The sequence below is a fragment of the Choloepus didactylus genome, chromosome 11, assembly GCF_015220235.1.
Source record: "Choloepus didactylus isolate mChoDid1 chromosome 11, mChoDid1.pri, whole genome shotgun sequence".
NCBI classification, from domain to species: Eukaryota; Metazoa; Chordata; class Mammalia; order Pilosa; family Megalonychidae; genus Choloepus; species Choloepus didactylus.
Genome location: NC_051317.1, coordinates 78,290,083 through 78,306,655, shown reverse-complemented (window position 1 = coordinate 78,306,655; position 16,573 = coordinate 78,290,083). Strand labels below are relative to the sequence as shown.

The 16,573-nt window shown below is 36.5% G+C and overlaps 1 protein-coding gene across 1 annotated transcript in view; it reads right to left on the bottom strand.

Annotated features, from left to right (window-relative positions):
- Positions 1-16,573, bottom strand: part of NDUFS4 (NADH:ubiquinone oxidoreductase subunit S4) — a 146,236-nt gene that overhangs the window by 70,010 nt on the left and 59,653 nt on the right. The window lies entirely within an intron of this gene.

The following is a 16,573-nucleotide window of genomic DNA, read 5'->3' as shown; positions in this document are numbered from 1 at the left end:
AAAATGATACAAACAATAACAAAAGAGAGGCAGACAAACCTTACATAATCAAGCCATTTTAACAATATCTGTTGGAAAGGAAAGGACAGGAAAGGACAGGACAGGACAGGACAGGACAGGAAAGGAAAGGAAAGGAAAAGGAAAGGAAAAGGAAAGGAAAAGGAAAGGAAAAGGAAAAGGAAAGGAAAGGAAAGGAAAGGAAAGGAAGAAAGAAAGAGAAAGAAAGAGAAAGAAGAAAAGAAAGAAGGAAAGGAAGGAGGGGAAGAGACGGAGGGAGGGAGGGACGTAGGGAGAAAGGGAGGAAGGAAAGAAGGAAGGGTAGGCACAAAAATCCTTTTTTTCTTCCCAGTGAGTTCTGTCTGCTGAGTTTTTGGCAGACACTCACTGATGGTTCACAACAAGCTGTACTTTCTGTCAGTTTACGGGCTTTCTGTCACATAAAGGCCGCCACTGACAAGGACTGTTCTGCTCTCTGTACAGTGGCTGGTTTGTCACAACCAGACAGAAAAATGTGAAGCTATACCAATTGTTCTGGTACTCTGATTCCTAAATGATGGCATCAGAAAGAAAAAAATAGCTCAAGCATATTCTTAATGGCCCAAAGCTGCAGAATTTAATTATATAATGTTAACAAGTTTCTTCACTCTAATTTCAAAACAAAAGTAGTAGAAAGAGGAATGATTTGCATGATCATTTTAACCAACATTATTACTTTAGTCAAGTACCCCATTCACAGAACTGAAGAAAGTCTAAATGGTTAAAGAGAAATATGAACTGAAAAATAAAATGGGCATAGACCTAGATCCTTTATATTAGCATTCACCCTTGCCCCAAGAAATTACTTAAAGCTAACATGTTTTTTTCATGTATACATTGTGATTTACTCTAATGAACTTCATAGCTATCCCTGTTTGTGACATTTTAACATTTTAAAGATTTTTACAATACTAAACTATCCTACCTAGATTTCTCTTTCAAAAGTAAGTTAGTATAGAAAGAGGAAGACAAGAGATCCAGGAAATAGGGAATTCAATGCAAGTTAGAGGCTAAGGTGATTCCCAAGATGGTAGTCAATAGAATCCCAAGGTAAAAGATATGTAACCAGCCTAGGGATCAATCAATCCAAACTGAATTCCATCAGGGTTACATCTGATAGAATACCTAACATGTCTGAGTATATTGATAAGAGATTCTCATAACTGGAAGAGTCTGGGGATTATTTGATGATGATAATAATAGAAAACCAAGCGGAAGAAAAAAACAAGATATTATTAATGCCAGGGAAAACAGTAAGTTATAGAGAAAAGGTAAAACAAATCAGAGTATACTACACAGCTCAGCTATCAACAGAATTTTTTTTAAATGGCCATAAAGTAGTCATTTATACATTGATCTATCTAAAAGCATGAAACTATTTGGGAGTATACAGTTGGAGAGTGATGGGTCATATGAATATGGGTGATTGGAGGAACTGAAAGAGTACAAAATCTTAGTAGGCCTTCCTGTAATGGGAAGTCAAAAGATAATATTTTAAAGTGAAAATTAAATAAGTATCAATGAAAGCCTGTGATTTAAAGAGACAAATGTAAATATAATCATTTGGAAAAGTCAAATGTGTTTGCTTTCAGAGAGTGGGAAACGGGGGAGGCAAGCGGTGGAGACTGCTGTTTTTCATACAATGTCCAGGTTTCAACAAAAGATTACAAAACAAACAAAGACAAAGGAAGTGAAGGCCCAGGCAGATGAGGAAATTAAAGCATTAGAAACATTCAATGACGATGATCAGACCTGGGACATAACAGACAAACACTTAGAAAAAATTGTCTTAATTATGTTCAAAGGAAATATGGACAATAAAACCAAAGGAAATAAGGAAAATAACAGATGAACACAAGGAGAATATCAATATAGAGGTGGAAATTAGGGAAAGGAACCAAACAGAGCTCAAGATCATAGTAACAGTAGATTGGAGCTGGTGGAAGAAAGAATCAGTGAACTTGAATATTAGACAATTGAAATTATCCAGTCTGTGGAGCAAAAGGAATCAAAAATGAAGTTAAATGAACAGAACCTGAGGAATCTGTGGGACACTGTGAAGTGTAACAACAGACACAATGTGGAAGTCTCAGGAGGAGACGAAAGAGAAAGGGGCAGAGGGAATATTCAAAGAAATAATGACTGATTATTGCCAAAATTTAAACAAAGGCATGAATATACAAATCTAAGATGCTCAATGAACTCCAAACAGGATAAACCTGAATAAATGTATGTCACAGTATATTATAATTAAACTGTCAAATGCCAAAGATAGACTGAGAAGCCTGAAAGCTGCCAGAGAGAAGCAATGTGTCATATATAAGGGAGCATCAATAAGATTAAGTGTCAATTACTCATCAAGAACCAGGGAGGCAAAAACACTGGAATGACAAATTTAAAGTGCTGAAAGCAAAAATCTGCCAACCAATATCCTATATCCAGCAAAATTGTCTTTTCAAAAAGTAAGAGATCGGACATTTCCAAATAAACAAAACCTGAGAGAGTTCATCACCATGAACTAGCCCTGAAAGAAATGCAAGAGTTCTGCAGATTGAAAGCAAAGGACAATTGACAATAGATTGAAGCTGTATGAAGAAATAAAGATCCCTGGTAATGGTAAAAACTGAAGTAAATTTAAATGCCAATACAATTTAGGTTCCTACAGAACCTAAAAGGCAAATGCATACAATAATGTAATGAGAATCAGTGGTTTGGGACTCATAATGCATAAGCACATAATTTGTAACAAGATCTACATAAAGGTGGGAGGATGGAGGGTTATAGGAACATAGATGTGTATACAACTAATATTAAAGTTAAGTTGGTAAAAAAGCATGAGATTGTTGCAGATTTAGGATGTAAAATTTAAGCCCTATCATAACTACAAAGAAAATACTGGAAAATATGCAAGCTGATAAAGACAGAAATTAGAGTACAGACTTACAGGAGTGAGGGACAGGAGAAAAGCAAAGTTAATGTAAAATGGGTATAGGATTTCTTTCTGGGGAGATAGGAAAGTTTTAATCATGAAAGGTAGTGACAGTACCACAAAATAGTGAATGTGAATAATCTCACTGAATGGCATCCTTGAGAGTAGTTGAGATGGGGGAGTTTATGTTGTATACATGTTCCCATAATCTAAAAATCAATAGCAACAAAAGAGTTAAGGGCACAAAACGAGAGCTTAAAAACACAACAGAGACATAAAACAGCAGATATGAAGAGGCAGTGGAAAGAATTCATGTACTGGAGGAGAGGCCAACTGAAATCATAGACTCAAAAGAACAGATAGGGAAAAGCATGGAAAAATACGAGCAGCATCTCAGGGAACTGAATGACAACATGAAGTGAATGAATATACATGTCATGGGTATCCAAGAAGGAAAAGAGAAAGAAAAGGGGCAGACACAGTAATGTAGGAAATAATCACTGAAAATTCCTCAACTCTTATGAAAGATATAAAATTACATATACAAGAAGTGCAGCATACCCCAACACAATAGATCCAAATAGACCTACACCAAGACACCTAATAATCCGATTATCAAATGTCAAAGACAAAGAGAATTCTGAAAGCAGCAAGAGAAAAGTAATCCATCACATAAAAGGGAAGCTCAGTAAGACTATATGTATGGATTTCTCAGTAGTAACATGGAGGTGTGAAGGTAGAGGTAAATATATTTAAGATACTAAGAGAGAAAAACTGCCAACCAAGACTTCTATATCCAGCAACACTGTCCTTCATAAATGAGGGAGAGCTTAAATTGAGAACATTCTCAAACAAACACTGAGAGACTTTGTGAACAAGATATCTGCTCTAAATACTAAAGGGAGCATTACAGGGAGATAAGAAAAGACAATTGTCAGCTCTGACCCAGGCAATGGTGGAGTTAAGATAATTAAAGAGACAAAAGAAATCAAGTGTAGGAAATAATTCCCTAAAGGGCATATCTTCCCTAAGAAAAGAAGGGTGGACCCAGCTCAAGTGGTAGCTCTCCCTCAGAGAATTCAGACCCCAGGACCTGGGGTGGGGGGACAGAAACAGTTTAGGCCTGGCTTCTGACCACCTTCCTCCCAAGCAGGGACAAGGTATGCTGAGAATTAAAGGCACCACACTTCTTTATGCCAGTGGGGAGCTGCTGGCTGACAAGCACCATCTGCTGGGAAGGATAGGAAAAGCAGAGTCTAGAGCCTCACAGGGAAATCTGACAATCTTCTGGGTCTCATCCTCAGGGAAATCTGATACTGATTACATCCTTCTCCTGAGACCTGGGCCCATTTGGTCTGGGAAAATCTGATTGGGGTAAACAAGGAAACCAGAAGCCTAGACAACAAAAAATTACGAATCATACTTAGAAAAATGAAGATATGGTCCAGTCAAAGAAACAAACTTACACTTCAAATGAAATACAGGAATTGAAACAACTAATTAAAGATGTTCAAACAAATATGCTAAATCAAATCAATGAGGTGAAGGGAAATGTGGCAAAAGAGATGGAGGATATAAAGAAGACACTGGGTGACCATAAAGAAGAATTCATGTTTGAAAAAACAAATGGCAGAACTCCTGGGAATGAAAGGCACATTAGAAGAGATGAAGAACACAGTGGAGAAATACCACAGCAGATTTGAAGAGGCAGAAGAAAGGAGTCATGAACTGGAGGAGAGAACATCTGAAATCATACACACAAAAGTACAGGGAAAAGTATGGAAAAATATGAGCAGCATCTCAGGCAACTGAATGACAACATGAAATGTATGAATATATGTGTCATGGGTGTCTGAGAAGAGGAAGAGAAGGGAAAGGGGGCAGAAACAATAACGGAGGAAATAATCACTGAAAATTTCCCATCTCTTATGAAAGACATAAAATTACATATACAAGAAGCACAGCATACCCCAAACAGAATAACCTGACTAGACCTACTCGAAGTCAGTTAATAATCAGATTATCAAATGTCAAGGACAAAGAGAGAATTCTGAAACCACAGCAAGAGAAAAGTGATCCATCAAATACAAGGGAAGCTTGATAAGACTATGTGCAGGTTTCTCAGTAGAAACCATGGAGGCAAGAAGGCAGTGGTATGACATGTTTAAGAACTGAAAGAGAAAATTACTAACCAAGAATTCTGTATCCCACAAAACTGTCCTTCAAATATGAGGGAGAGTTTAAAATATTTTCAGAAAGACACTGAGAGACTTTGTGAACAAGACACCTGCTCTATGGGAAATACTAAAGGGAGCACTATAGACAGATAGGAAAAGATAGGAGAGAAAGGTTTGGAGCACAATATTGGGTGATGGAAAAACAATCCTGTAAGTACACCAAACAAAGATGACCATGAATACAGTTGGAAGAGGAAGGTTAGGGGCATGAGGGACAACAGAAGGAAAGAGAAGATGAAGACTGGGACTGTATAACTTAGTGAAACCAAGAGTGGTCAGTGATGGTGATTAAATGTACAAACATAACAATGCTCTTACATGAGGGAGAAGAAATGAATGTCAACATTGCAAGATGCTGAAAACTGGATGGCACAGGGGAAAACAAATCAATGCAAACTAGAGTCTATAGTTAACAGTAACATTGTAATATGCTTCCATTAATTGTAACAAAGGCAATATACGAAAGCTAAATATCTATAAGAGGGAGATATAAGGGAGTGGTATGGGATTCTTGGTGGTGGTGTTGCTGTATGACCTTTTTGTATTATTTTATTTTAATTTTTTCTCCTTTTATTTTTTAATTCTTTTTTCTTTTTTTTTTTTTTTTTTCTCTTCTCCTTTTTTTGTGGTAGAAATGGAAATGTCCACATATAGATTGTGGATGTAAATGCATAACTATGTGATTATACCAGGAATCACTGACTGTTATTTAGGATGGATTGTACGGTATATGAATAAAACTGTTTAAAAATAAACAGAGGGATACAAGTGTTGGAAAAATGTGGAGAAAGGGATGTACCTACTCACTGTTGGTAGGGAAGTAAAATGGTGCAGCCCACCTGGAGGGCAGTGTGGTGGATCCACAGAAAGCTAAATATGGGGTTGCCTTATGGTCCTGCAACCCTGTTACTGGGTGTATACTTGGAGGAACTGAAGCAGGGACACATGTGGACATTTGCACACTGGTGTTTGTTGTCCCATTATTCATGATTTGAAAAGGATGGAGGTGGCCTAAGGTACATTGACTGATAAATGGAATGGTGAACTGTGGTGTAAACATATACAATTTAATATCAAGTGGTGGCAAGAAGGAATGAAGTCATGAGTATGGAACGAGATGAATGGATCTTGAGGACAGTATGTTGAGTGAAATAAGCTAGAAAGAAAAAGACAAACATTGTAACACCTCACTAATATGGATGAACAATAATGTGCAAACTCAGAATTAAATCTGGGAACATGGGTTATGAGGGGAAGGCTTATTGTCAAGATTCCTAGACTGTAAGCTCTTATAGCAGTCACATCTATTCATGAGGTGTAATGGTTATGTCTAAGTTCTGAGATGCTGAACTGTCTGTGTGTGACCTGGTTGGTCTCTGGAGCTTTGGGTGTCTGTCTGGTACCTGGGACCTGGAGTCAGAGCTCGGCAGCTGTGAGTGTAGGCACTGACCCATGAAGCAACTGTTAAAAAGGCTGAAAAGGACACCAGACTTTGATTGGAGATATGAACAAAATGGACTTGGTTGAGACTGGAGTAGATCAGACTAAATGGTAGAGGATGATATTGACTGTGTTTTAAGACTTCGGCTACTATGTGGGACCAAAGGAAGAGATGGTTATTTGGTGCAAAATTTATATTTTCCATAGCAGTCTATATAATTTAACTCATACAGTTATTTTACTCATACCATAATTACATGGAAACTTGAATAGGGAGTGAGATTCTGTTGATTTGTATAGGTTAGTGCGAAGCCCCAATACATCCCAGGGTAATTTGAGCAGAGAATAAAAAGTATTTGCTAAGCCCCCTCCAGGGACTGGGGAAAATGTGGTAATATTAATCTTCCCCACCTGGGGAAATCCTGATATTCTTGCAAGCATTGGGGACTACCAGTTTCGTAGGCCAAACCCTTGATCTTGGTTCTTGCTCTTATGATGCTTGTTACAGCAAAGGAGAGGCTAAGCCTATTTTTAATTGTGCCTAAGAGTCACCCTTATAGAACCTCTTTTGTTGTTCAGATTTAAGCCAACTCTGCAGGTAAACACACTGCTCTCCCCACTATGTGAGACATGACTCCAAGGAAGGGCTGTAAATTTCCCTTGCAATGTGGGACATGACTCCCAGGGATAAGCCTGGACCTGGTATCATAGGACTGAGAAAGCCTTCTGACCAAAAGAGGGAAGAGAAACGAAACAAAATAAAGTTTCAGTCGCTGAGAGATTTCAAATGGAGTCGAGAAGTCATTCTGGAGAGGTTATTCTTACGCATTATACAGATATCCCTTTTTACTTTTTAATGTATTAGAATGGCTAGGAGATATCTGAAACTGTTGAATTGCAATCCAATTTCCTTGATTCTTGAAGATGACTGTATAACTTATAGCTTATACAGTATGACTGTGAAAACCCTGTTGCTCACACTCCCTTTATCCAGTGCACGGACAGATGAATTAAAAAAAACGGGAAAGAAGAGTAAATAAATAATTGTGGGGGAGAAGGTGTATGGGATGTTTTGGGTGTTCTTTTTTACTTTTATTTTTATTCTTATTTTTATTTTTTGGATTAATGAAAATGTTCAAAAATTAATTATGGTGATGAACGCACAACTATATGATGATACTGTAAACAACTGTTGTACACTTTGGATGATTGTATGGTATGTGAATATATTTCAGTAAAATTGCATTTAAAAAAAGGGCACTATTACAAATCAAAACAAAAGTCACCCAAAAGGAGGGGATAAGCAAAGCATATACAAAAAGTTGTCAACATTTACAATAAAAGAATTACCTAGTATTGATGAGGTATTCTCATGCATTGCTGATGGAAGTATAAATTGGTTAAGCATTCTGGGAAGGCAATTTAGTGGTTTCCATCAGAATTTCATATGTGTATATATTTGACCTGGCAATCTTCAGATTATTAGTCCACTGACTTTCCTCCGTCACATAATTCTGTCCAATTAATATCTTACTTGGGGGAGTTGGGAAGGGTGGTTTAAGGGGAGACAGATACTAGGAAATAAATCAATTAAAAACAAGAAAAGTCTTCAAAGTTATCTATAAATTCTAAATAATAAAACCCATATTCAGCTAAGAAGTATATTTGTAAGATACCTTCAGCTTGCAAAATGGACTCATAAGCTAAATTAGAGGAATAAGATATTAACAGTATAAAATATATTTTTAATATACAAGGCATTTACAATGTCTCAACATGAACAAATATATCTTCAAAGAAAGAAGACAAAGGAAAAGTATCCATTTAAAACTTGTTTGTTTCCAGACTGAATTTTTCAATGTGTCAAATACTTTTAAAAGCCTAATATATAGTGAATAATTTTTAATAAGGGATTCAAATTTGAATATTCTGACTCTAGATAGGTATGCTATTTTTTAACTTGTTTTATTGACAAATACTTGGCATATCTTAATATTCACCTAAATCAGTGCCTCTGACCACTATATGATAGAGTGAAAATAAGGGAGGAAATGGTAACTTTACAGCGGAAAAACTTAGCAAACACTACCTTAGCCAAATGATCACAGTTAACATCATAACGGCTAAATTATGTTGATATTGTGCACCCCTTGATAAAACATGAGGAGAAAGTCACTTCTGGTGGTATTATTCTCCATAATCCATAACCTACCTATTCATGAGGAAAAGATCAGGTGAACCCAAATTGAGAGACATTCTACAAAATACCTGGCCAGTACTCCCTCAAGACTATGAAGGTCATAGACAAGCAGGAAACACGGAGAAACTGTCACAGATCAGAGGAGACTAATGAGACATGAAGAGTAAATGCAATATAATATCCTGGATTAGATTCCAGAACAGGAAAAAAAAAATAGTGGAAAATTGGTAAAATCAGAACAAAGCCTGCAGTTTACTTAGTAACATACCAGTGTTGGTTTCTTAGTTTTGACAAATGTACTATCAATACTGGGGAAAACTGGATGAGGGGAATACAAGAAATCTTTGTATTATCTTTGCAACTTTTTTTATAAAACTAAAATTATTCCAAGACAAAAAGTCTATAAGAAGCAAACTGCAATCATCTAATTGTTGGAAGATGGGGAAGCAGAAAGCTCCAGGAATCAGTCCCTCTATCAGAACAAGTTTTAAACAAGCAAAACTGTTTAATTAAACTATTTTGAAACTCCAGAGTCCAGAAGAACACTGTGCAGCATCTACGGAAGAGTGGGAGGAAGAGGCTGGTAAACTGTAGAAAACACCTGTGAATTTCACACTTCATGTAATGGCTACAATCGCCCAGCCCCCAGCCCCACATCAGGCAGCTGTGAGGTCCTTAATGCTGGCCCATGGTACAGCTTGCTGGTGCCAAGGTAGGGTATAAAGACCTAGTTCCCCAATATTCAGGGGTGTGAAGTCACATGGCTGACCACCACTTTTGATCAGCTACTTCACATCTCTGGCACCCAGCTCTGAGGGCAGCCATTGTTCCAACCCACCTCAGGCAAAAGCAGCAGAGGAGATGTAAAGATAGCACCCTTCCTCAAAACTAGGGAACACAGTTAGAGGCCTGCATTTACCAGCTAAGTGCCAAAAGAAAAAAAGAAAACACAGCTTCAAAAGCCATAGGAGAAGCTCCTGGCACCCTTGCTGGACCTTTCCTCAGCCCCTCCCCATGGTGGTGCAGAACTGGCTGGCAATCCCTTTATGGGTCATTCTAGCTGGGAAAAACTAACCAAGAAAACTCCTCTCTGGCTCACTCCCTTCCCAGAATTTCTCTCCAGGAAAAAGCTTTGGACAGCAAAAGTAGTATGAGAAACAATTGAGTCAGAAGGCCTGGGGTAAAGGATTACTTGCTTTAAGACCTACTACGGGGCACCCAGGAAACGGAAGACGTTATGTTTTCTAGGGAGTAGAGGGGGCATTAAAAAAACCTATAAACAGAGGAATGTCTAAGGCCACTAGCAAGAACAAGCCAGGACAAGACATAGGCTCAGGAAAGACAGGGAGGACCTTGCACTTTGTATTCACTTGGGCCGACCATCCGAGCACCAGCCAACTAAAAGCCAATTTGCAAAGGCAGTGAAAAGCATTTCTTGCATTGGTTTGTTTGGTTTTGTTAGCTGCTGGCAAACAAGAAAATCTCTGTCATATCACTAGCTGGACAAAAACTCAAGAAACAGTTCAGGGACAAAATCTTCAGAGACAACATTTTAAAATATTAAAATGTACAGCGTACAAAAGATTACAAGACAAACAAAGAAACAGAAATTGATGGCTTATCCAAAGGAAACAGATAAAAATCTAGTAAACATCAACAAAGAAAACCAGAATATGGATATACTGGACAAGAATTTTAAAAAATGATATTCGATATGCTCAAGGAGATGAATAAAAATAAATAGAAAGAATTAAAGGATACAAGGAAAACAATGATTGAAAAATATGAGAATCTCAATAAAGAGCGAGATTTTTTAAAAGAGTTACACAAATGCTGGAGTTGAAGAACACAGTAACTGAAATGAAAAATTCTGGGAGGGTTGTGCCAGCAGATTGGAGCTAGCAAAAGAAAGAATAATGAACTCAAAGACAAGACAACTGAAATGATTCAGGATGAGGGGCAGAAAGAAAAATAAATTACTAACGGCAAAAATATCTTAAGAGACCTGTGCGACACCATCAAGAATACCAATATATGCATTATGAGTATACCAGAGGGAGAAGAAGAAAAAAGAGCAGAAGGAATATTCAGATAAATAGAGGAAAATTCCCAAACTTGGCCAAATTCTTGAATATACATGTCCAAGAAGGGCAACAAACACCAAACAGAATAAATGTGAAGAGAAGTATGCCCAGAAGCACAGTGGTCAAACTCAAATGCAAGGGTTATGGAGTGAGGTCTGCAAGCTGCAAGACAAAAGCAATGTGTTATGTACAAGGGAGTCTCAATTAGAGTAAGTGCAGATCTCTTATCAGAAAACACAGAGGCAGGAAGGCAGTGGATTGAAATACTTAAAGTTCTGAAAGAAAACAACTGTAAACCAAGAATTTTATATCCAGTGAGATTATATCTGGTGAGACTTACTTTCAAAAATGAGGGAGAGATTAAGATATTGCAGATAAATGAAAGTGAAGAGAGTTCATTACCGCAAGACCTGCTTTGCAAGCAATGCTAAACAGAGTGCTTCAGACTGAAAGGAAAGGACCCTGACAGTGGATAACAGCAGTATAAAAAAAAACATCCAGTAAAGGTAAATACAGGGGCAGTTATAAATACCAGAATTATTGTAAGTATTTTCTTGAATATAACTTCACTTCTTACTTCTTAGAGGTGCTAAAATATAAATGCATAAAAAGTAATGATCAGTCTATGGTTGGAGACATAAAAGGTAGAAAGATACAATTAATTAACAAGTATGAAAAAAGATGGGGGGACAGTGGGGTAGAGGAACTGTGTATGTGTATGCTATTAAAGACAAATTGGTATCAAGTGAAAAATGAACATTATATATTTAGGATGTGAAACTTTATCCTATGGTAACCACAAAGAAGATATATGAAAAATATATCTAGAAAGAAATGAGAAGGGATTTAATATGGTACAACACACACAAAAAAAATCTAATAAATATGAAAGTAGACATTAACAGAAGAATCGAACATCAAAAAACCATAAGACTTACAAAGACTAAATAGTAAAATGGCAGAAAAACTCCTGCATTATCAGTAATTAGTTTAAATGTAGATGGATTAAACTCTTGAGGCAAAAGGTAGACACTGGCAGAATGGATAAAAGAGTGGAACCCAAATATTTTCTGTTTACAAGAGACTCACCTAAATTCAGAGACGTAAGTAGGCTGAAAGTGAAAGGATGGAAAAACATACCATGCAAGTAATAACCAAAGGAGAGCTGGGGTAGCTATATTGATAACAGATAAAATAGACTTTAAGTAACAAACTCTTACAAGGAACAAAGAAGGTTACTATAAAATGACAAAGGGGTCGTTTCAACAAGGAGACAACACAACTATGAATACATATGTACCTAACAGTAGAGCCCCAAAATATATGACACAAGTATTGAGAGACTAGAAGGGAGAAATAGATGGTTCTACATCAACAGAAGGAGATATCAATACACAATTGTCAATAATGGACAGAACACTTAGAAGATAAAAATAGGAAATAGGAGACTTAAACAATACTCTAAATCAACTAGACCTAACAGACATATATAGAACATGTCACCCAATAGCAGCAAAATACACATTCTTCTATAGTGCACATGGATCACTCCCCAATACAGATCATATGCTACGACACAAAAGCAGTTTCAATAAATTAAAAAAAAAATTAAATTCATACAATTGTATTTTCTCCAACCACAATGAAATGAAACTAAAAATCACTAAAAGTGGGAGAAATGGAAAATTCACAAAAATATGGAAATAAGAGCATTCAGTTAAACAACAAATAGGCCAAATAAGAAACTGAAAGAGAAATTAGGAGATCTCTTGAGAAAGATGAAAATGAGAACAAACTGCCAAAAGTTATGAGATGCACGCAGCAAAGGCAGTGCTGAGAGGGAAATTTATATCTTTAAATGCTTATACATTAAAAAAGATGAAATACCTCAAGTCAGAGAACTAACCTCAAAACAGGAGGATCTAGCAAAAAAGCAATATAAACCCAAAATGAGCAGAAGGAAGGAAATAAAAAAAGATTAGAGTGGAGATAAATGAAACAGAGAATTAAAAAACCATTGGGGGAAAAAATAAACAAGAGTCAACAAACGAAAAGTCGGTTCTTTGAAAAAATCAATAAAATAGAAAACAGACAGGACACAAATAATTAAAATAAGAAATGAAAAGGCGGACATCACCACACACCCCACTGAAATAAAAAAGACTGTAAGAGGATACTATAAACAACTGTACACCAACAACTTAGATATCCCAGATGTAATAATAGACAAGTTCCTAGAACACACAAACTACCTACACTCACACACAAAGAAACAGAAGACCTCCACAAACCCACAGCTAGTAAAGGCATTGAATTAGTAATCAAAAACCTCCCAAAAAGAAAAGACCAGGACCCAAAGCTTCACAGGGGAATTTTACCAAACATTTCAAGAAGAATTAACACCAATTCTGCTCAAATTCTTCCAAACGTGTCAAGAGAAGGAAATATTTCCAAACTCATTCTATAAGGTCAACGTCACCCTCATACTAAAGCCAGATAAAGCTACCACAAGAAAAGTAAATTACAGATCAGTATCTCTTATGAACATGGATGCAAAATCCTCAACAAAATATGAGCAAACCAAATCTAAAAGCACATTAAAAGAATAAAACACCATGGTCAAGTGAAGGAAAAAAACATGATCGTCTCAATTGATACAGAAAAAGCATCTAACAAAATCTGTCATCCTTCTTGAAAAAAGAACACTTAGAAAACAAGGGATAGAAGGAAAGTTCCTCAGCATAATAAAGGTCATGCATGATATCCCACAGCTAATATCATAATTAGTGGTGAAAGACTGAAAGCTTTCCCTCTAAGATCAGGGACAAGACAAAAATGCCCACTGTGGTGACACTGTAATTCAATACTGTACTGGAAGTTCTAGCCAGAGCAAGTGGACAGAAACAAGAAATGAAAGAAAACCCAACTAGACAGGAAGAAGTAAAATTTTCTCTATTTGCAGATGACATGATCTGGTTTACAGAAAATTCTGAAATATGCACAACAAAGAACAAGAGCTAATAAATAAATTTAGCAAAGTGGCAGGGTACAAGATCAGCATGCAAAAATCTATACACTAGTGAAGAAAAATCTGAAGAAGAAATCGAGAAAAAAGTTACAATAACAACTAAAAGAATCAAATATCTAAGAATAAATCCAACCACACATGTAAAAGACTTCTACCCAGAAAACTATAAAACACTGCCAAAAGAAGTCAAAGGAGACCCAATTAAATGGAAGAACATTCTATGTTCATGGATTAGAAGAATAAATGCTGGTGTCAATCCTACCTGTACCAGTTTGAAACTGTTATGTACCCTAGAAAAGGCCATGTTCTTTTAATTCATTCCTGTGGGTGCAGACCTATTGTGGATGGGACATTTTGGTTAGGTTATTTCAATTGAGATGTGTCTTAGCCCATTCAAAATGGGTCTTAATACTTTTACTGTTGTCCTTTACGAGCGGATAAAGGACAGGGAAAGTGGAAAGAACTTAGACAAGCCTTGGAGATGCGAAGAGAGAACCCACAGAAGCTCAGAGAGGAGGTCACTGGAACCAAGAGCTGAAAGCAATGAAACCCTGGAGCAAAGGACCAGCAGACACCAATTATGTGCCTTCCCATGTGACAGTGTCCCACAGCTGGCAGCTTTTCTAAATAGTCCAGGTATCATCCTGGTGAGGCCTTAATTTGGACATTTTCATGGCCTAAGAACTGTAAATTGTAAGTTAATAAATCCCCACTGTAAAAGACAACCTACTCCTGTTATATTGCATTCTGGCAGCTTTAGCACACTGAAATATTACTCAAAGTGATTTTCAGATTCAACGCTTCTCCAACCAAAATTCAAATAGGATTCCTTGCAGAAATGGAAAAGACAATCATCAAATTCACATGGAAGGGTACGGGGCCTTAAATAGCAAAGCCATCTCGAAAAGAAAAATGAAGTTGGAGGATTCACATTTCCCAATCTTAAAACTTATTACAAAGCCATAGTAATCAAAACAGCTTGGTACTGGCTCAAGGACAGAGACTGGTGGAATCAAATTGAAAGTTCAGAAATTAACGTTCTTATTTACGGCCAACTGATTTTAAACAAACGTTCCAAGTCCACTCAATGGGGAAAGAATTGTCCCTTCAACAAATGGTGCTGGGAAAACTGGATCTCCATGTCCAAAAGAATGAAGATGGATCCCTACCCCACACCACACACAAAAATCAAATCAATATGGATCACAGACCTAAATATAAGAACCAAAGCTACTCAACTCCTAGAAGAAAATGTAGGGAAAGATGTGTAGGACCTTGTGTTAGGCAATGGTTTCTCAGTCTTTACACCCAAAGCATGGCAACAAAGGAAAATCAGATAAATGGGACCTCATCAAAATTGAAAACTTTTGTGCATCAAAGGACCATATAATGAAAATAAAAAGACAACCCACTCAATGGGAGAAAATATTTGGCAAGCACATATCAAATAAGGGCTTAATATCCAGAGTATACAAAGAAGTCTTACAATTTAATAAAAAGACAGACCATTTAAAATATGGGCAAAAGACTTGATAGAGATTTCTCCAAAGATAAACAAATGGTCAAAAAGCACATGAAAATACGTTCAACATCTTTAGCTATTTGGGAAATGCAAATCAAAACCACAATGAGATACCATTTCACACCCACTAGGATAGCTACTGGTAAAAAAAAAAAAAAAAAAAAAAAGTCAGGAAAATACAAGGGGTGGAGAGGATGTGGAGAAATAGGAACATTCATTCATTGCTGGTGGGAATGTAAAATACTATAGCCACTGTGGAAAATAGTTTTGCAGTTCCTCAGAAAGCTGAGTATAGAACTACCATATGATCCGGCAATCCTTCCTTCTAGGTATACATTCAAACTAACTGAAAGCAGGAACTCAAAAAGATATTTGCACACTGGTGTTCATAGTGGCATTATTCAGAATTGCCAAAAGATGGAAGCAACCCAAGTGTCCATCAACCAATGAATGGATAAATAAAATGTGGTAGATATATGCAATGTAATATTAGTCAGCCACAAAAAGGAATGAAGGTCTGATATACATAGCACCTGGATGAACCTTGAAGACATCATGTTAAATAAATAAGACACAAAAGGACAACTATTGTATGATCATGCTAAGATGAAATAATTAGAATAAGCAAAGAGAATCTAGAATATAGGTACCAGGGGACAGGGTGGGATTAGGGAATAAGGAGTTAATGCTTAAATTGTACAGAGTTTCAATTTGGGTTAATTGTAAAGTTTTAATAACAGATGATAGTGATGGTAGCTCAACACTATGAATACAGTTAACAGTATTGAAATATATATTTGAATATGGTTAAAAGGGGAAATTTTAGTTTGCATATATGTTACCAGAATGAAAATTTAAAAACAAAACATAGGAATGTAGAAAACAGTGAACCCTACTGTAAAAAATGGACTATAGTTAATAGTACAATTATAAAAATATTTTCATGAATTATAACAAAAGTACCAAACTAATGCAAGGTATTAATAATATGGTAATACATGGAAACTCTGTACTTTATGCATGATTTTTCTGTAAACATACAACTTCTCTAATATAACAAATTCATAGACATTTATGTGGAAGGGTAAGGGGCCTCA